Source organism: Rutidosis leptorrhynchoides, chromosome 9, assembly GCF_046630445.1.
Source record: "Rutidosis leptorrhynchoides isolate AG116_Rl617_1_P2 chromosome 9, CSIRO_AGI_Rlap_v1, whole genome shotgun sequence".
In the NCBI taxonomy this organism is placed as follows: Eukaryota; Viridiplantae; Streptophyta; class Magnoliopsida; order Asterales; family Asteraceae; genus Rutidosis; species Rutidosis leptorrhynchoides.
This window is the reverse complement of record NC_092341.1, coordinates 94,087,128-94,092,579: the sequence shown is the minus strand read 5'-3', so window position 1 is coordinate 94,092,579 and position 5,452 is coordinate 94,087,128.

The window sequence follows — 5,452 nt, the reverse complement described above, 5'->3', positions numbered from 1 at the left end:
GATGATTTGTATCGATATCTATCTTCTTCTTTTAGCATTTGAATTTCTTCTATTGTTGTTTCATATCCATTAGCCATGAGTGCGGCAAACATTTCAGCTTCGTCAATTGGTTCAGTTCCTTCTCCTAAAGAACATTCTCCTGTTCCTTGTAATTCAGGAAATTCTTCTAACAATTCTGCATGTGAATCTATAGTTTGAATGTAATAACATGTATCATCTGCAGATTGCGGTTGTTGCATGGATCTATCAACAGAAAAGGTAACACTCTCGTCCTCTATACTTAGGGTCAGTTTCTTACCGAACACGTCTATTATTGCTTTAGCCGTGTTTAAGAATGGTCTTCCTAATATGAGAGGAACTCGAGAATCTTCTTCCATGTCCAGAATAACAAAATCTAATGGAAATACTAAAGTACCAACTTTAACTAGCATGTTCTCCATTATCCCTCTAGGATATTTTACTGATCGATCAGCTAGTTGTATGCTTATTCGTGTTGGTTTCAATTCTCCAAGGTCTAGTTTAGCGTATAGTGAATATGTCATTAAATTTATACTAGCACCTAAGTCTGCCAATGCTTCTATTGAACTAAGACTACCCAGAAAACATGGAATTGTGAATCTTCCTGGATCAGAGAGTTTTTCTGGTATCTTATTCAACAACACTGCATAACAATTAGCATTCATAGTAACAGCCGAGAGTTCTTCCATTTTCTTCCTATTTGTGATTAGATCTTTCAAGAATTTGGCATATCTTGGCATTCCTGAAATCACATCAATGAAAGGAAGATTTACATTTATTTGTTTAAACATATCCAAGAATTTGGATTGCTCGGCTTCAAGTCTTTCTTTTCTCATTTTACTCGGGTAATGAAGTGGTGGTTGGTATGGTTTAACATAAGGCTTAGCCTTAACTGTGTTATCTTCATTAACCTTTTCAACTACCGGTTCTTTTTCCTTTTCTTGCTCAGATTGTGGTGCCTGTGGAGTAGGGATAGAGTCATCAGAATTTACAGGCATTTCAGGTGGTTTAAGTGTAATACCACTTCTTGTGGTAATGGCTTTAGCTCTTTCATTCCGGGGGTTAGCATTTGTATTGCTAGGTAGACTTCCCGATTTTCTTTCACCTATCAACCTTGCTAGGTTACTTACTTCTTGTTCCAAATTTTGAATAGAAGCTTGTTGATTTCTAAATGCTTGAGCATTTTGTTCATTTGTTTGTTTCTGAGATGTGAAAAATTGAGTTTGAGATTCAACTAGCTTTGACATCATATCTTCTAAATTTGGCTTTTTATCATCGGTTTGTGGTGGTTTGTTTTGAAAAATAGGTCTTTGCTGATTGTAAGTATTGTTAGATACTTGTTGATTGCTAGGACCTTGTTGGTTGTTGTATGGAACATTTCGGTTATAATTCTGGTTTTGATTGTAGATTGGTCTTGGCGGTTGATAATTATTCTAATAATTATTTCCAGGCCTTTGGTTCATGTATGAAACATTCTCTCTTTGTTCCATTGTTTGTTCAATATTGAGACAATCTTTTGTCAAATGTGGTCCTCCACACTGCTCACAACTAATTCGTATTGAGTGAATATCCTTAGTCATCTTTTCCATTCGTCTCTCGACAGCATCTATCTTTGCGGAAATGGAATCAAAGTCATGGCTAGAATCGGCTCTAGCCGCTTTAGATGATCTAATGATATCTTTTTCTTGATGCCACTCATGTGAGTGGGAAGCAGTGTTATCAATAATTTTGTAAGCTTCAGTTGCGGTTTTCTTCATAATGGAACCACCAGCTGCTATATCGATGTCTTTTCTTGTAGTGATGTCGCATCCTTGGTAGAATATTTGTACTATTTGATATGTGTCTAAACCATGTTGAGGACATCCTCTCAACAATTTTCCAAATCTTGTCGACGCCTCATATAGAGTTTCGTTTGGCTTTTGCGTGAACGTAACAATTTCTCCTTGAATTCTCATGGCTTTAGATGCCGGAAAGAATTGTTTAAGAAAATTTTCAACTAAAACATCCCATGTATCAATCGCCCCTTCAGGTAACGATTCTAACCAATCTTTGGCTTCTCCCTTTAAAGTCCAGGGAAATAACATGAGATAGATCTGTTTATCCTCCACTTCTCGGATTTTAAATAGAGTACAGATCCTATTAAATGTACGAAGATGTTCGTTTGGCCTTCGGTGCACCACTAAATTGGCATTGATTAGTTACCATGTGTAGAATTTGTCCTTTGATTTCATAATCTGGCGCATTAATGTCTGGTTGAGTAATTGCATGACCTTGGCCAGTGCGTTTAGCCCTCATTCGGTCTTCCATACTTAAAGATTCCAGATTTTCCATGATTGAATTTTTTGAATCTGGATCACTAAGGGATTCTGATTTAATGGTTTCTTCCTCGACAATTTTTGGATGAGTGATTTGTGGTTCAGGAGGAATGATTAGTGGTTCAGGATCTCTGAATTGTCCCTGAATATCCTCCGGATTCTCAATTGTGAGGTCGGGTTCAAAAAATGGATTATCGAAAATTTAAATTGGAGTACTTGGTTGACTAGATGACGATTCTAAAGAAAAATCAATGGCGACAATATTGGCTAGATGTCTTGATCGAGTTACAGGTGGTGAACGTATGAAAGGTGGTGAACATTTTGCTCGGTGCATTCACTAAATATCCTATTAGTTAGAAAAATAAAAATTATATAAGTTATCAAATTAATAGACTTTTCTGATTTTGCCCACGTTTTGAATAGCCAATAGATGCAGCAAGTAGCCAGGACCCTTTAAATCGGAAGCCCACAACTCGCCACTAACAAATCCAACTATTACTACGAACCAGAAAATTTTGGATGTCTATCAATTTAACCACTTAAAATAATTTTTCGTTGAAATTTAAAGAAATTTTAGAGAAGAAATAGAAAATTCTATATCCTAAAAACTAGAGTGTCGAGAAATAAGAAAGAAAAAGAGTGCGTCGAAAAACGTCGAAAAATAAAAGGTCGAAAAATAAGCGTCGAAAAATAATAAAATGCAGCGTCGAAACTTAAAAGTCTAAAAACTAAATATTAAAACCTACGTCTAAAGGTATTAAAGCTTAAAAGGAATTCTATATCCAAAACGGTAATAACTTAAAAAGGTACTAAAGTCTTAAAACGGCGTCGCAAAATTCTATAGCACCTAAATCTTAGTCTAGAGAAAAAGCCCTTAAGGGATTTTACGGCTAAGCCTAGAAATCTAGAAATAAAAATGAACTACGGCAAAAACTATATCTTAAAACTAGTTACAAACGATAAATATTATAAGAGTTACGAATTAAACGATAAAAAAATACAAAATGTAAAAATAAGCTTAAAGTTATAAAAATACAATTTTTATAAAAATATTATTTTTATATTATTTATTTTATAAAAGTATTATGTTTATAAAACTAAATAAAATTTAAAACTTAAAATACAAATTAATTAAAAACTAAACTAAATATTATTTAATATAAACCCTAATTAGGTTTAATAATAATAATAACTAGTCCGGACCCGGCCCGCGCGATGCGGCGGGGGCTTTCGGCATGTGTATTCATATTTTACGTAGCGTTGTTTATTTACAGAAGGGAAAACGGCTCATGTCTTAAGCGCCGTTTTAGATGTCGTTGTCTTAAGCGATTTTCAAAAAGTGTCCGTTTCGAACGTAGTTAATTTCGTTTTGTTCATAAATTTTTTTTGAGTGTAACGGTGCTGTCGGAAAATTTAACTTGCTGCGAACAAAAAGATACGGGCTGTCGTTGTGTTAAGCGTTTTTTAAAAAGTGTCTGTTTCACGTATAGTTAGTCCTGTTGGGTTCGTGAGACTTTTTCGAGTTGAACGATGGGCTCGAAAAAATTTAACTCGCACCGAGCGAGAAGATATGGCCCGTTATAAATTCGGGGGGAATTAGTTTATTTCATTTTAATAAAATTATATGTTTACACTTTCTACCCCTGAAAAAGTGTAAACCCGAGGGGTTATTGTGTAAATTGAGCCGAACTTGAGGGACTGATTGTTGTGTGAACGCAAACTCAAAACTACAATCATAAACAACTAAAACTACACATTTTGGCATGGCAATTAGTATATAGGGGGTAATAATAACCGTAACCCTAATTGTTCAGCTAAGGTATTAGGCCAGTCAAATCAGCTCATGCGATCGCATGAGCTGGCCGTTGTAATACCATGCGGTCGCATGGCTTAAGATAGCAGGCCAGATAAGATTTGGGCTTCGATCAGGTTCGGCCCAGTTCTTTTTTATTTATTTATTTTTAATTTTTTTATTTTTTTAGAATTAAAATAATTTAAATAAAACTTATAAATTAAAAATTTACATATTAGTTTTTATAACTTTTAAATATATAAACTTTTTTAATTTAAACACTTAAAAATATAGAAATGTAATTTTATTTTTCTTTTTATATTTTGTATTTTTAAAACGTATTTTTACAATAACTTAATTAAAACTTTAATAAAAATCTTTTTTTTATAGCGTTTTGCTTCCGGCGTTTAAGAAGTCCCCGGCAGCGGCGCCAAAAATACTTGATGTGCACGAGGTGTAGTACGAAATAGTTATATATTTATTATGAAAAACTATTAAATACGATACAATTTTACACAAGTTATTTATTTATTTATATAGTGGATATACCTAAACCTTGCTACAACACTTATAGACAGTGTACCTAATCGTACAGTAGTGTAGTTTTTAGTAAGTCCGGTTCGTCCACAGGGAACTAGCCAAGTTTAACGCTATATTTTTAAAACTATATTTGTATATAAATATATATATATAAGTAGTATTATTATTATAAAAAGGGGTTTTTACCGTTTAATGACCGGTTTGTCGATTTTAAAACTTTAGTCACAGTTAAAACCTAATGTAAAATATTAAAAATAAAAATAACTTAATTTAAAGCGTAAAGTAAATGACAATAATTAAAGTGCGATAAATTAAAGTGCGATAAATAAAATGACAATAAATAAAATTGCAATAATTAAAAAGTACGATAATTAAAAGTGCAATTAAATAAAATGACAGTAAATAAAAGTGCGATGAAATATGAAATAAAGGAATTATGCTTATTTAAACTTCCATAATCATGATGTTTGACGTGTTGATTTTAATTTATTACCATGGGTTAATTGTCCTTTGTCCTGGATTATTCGATATGTCCATACGGTTTTTGTCCATAACAGTCCATCAGTCATAAATATAAAGTGCGAGTGTCCTCGTCAAATTATCCATATACCCGAAGTCAAATAATCCAACTAATTGGGGATTCGAACTGTAACAAGGTCTTAATACTTTGTTTAAAGAATACATCAGGTTATCGACTGTGTGTAATCCAAGGTTTTACTACTTTGTTAACAATTACACCAATTACCCTTGAATGTAATCCACCCCTATTTCAACGAGTCCATTAACT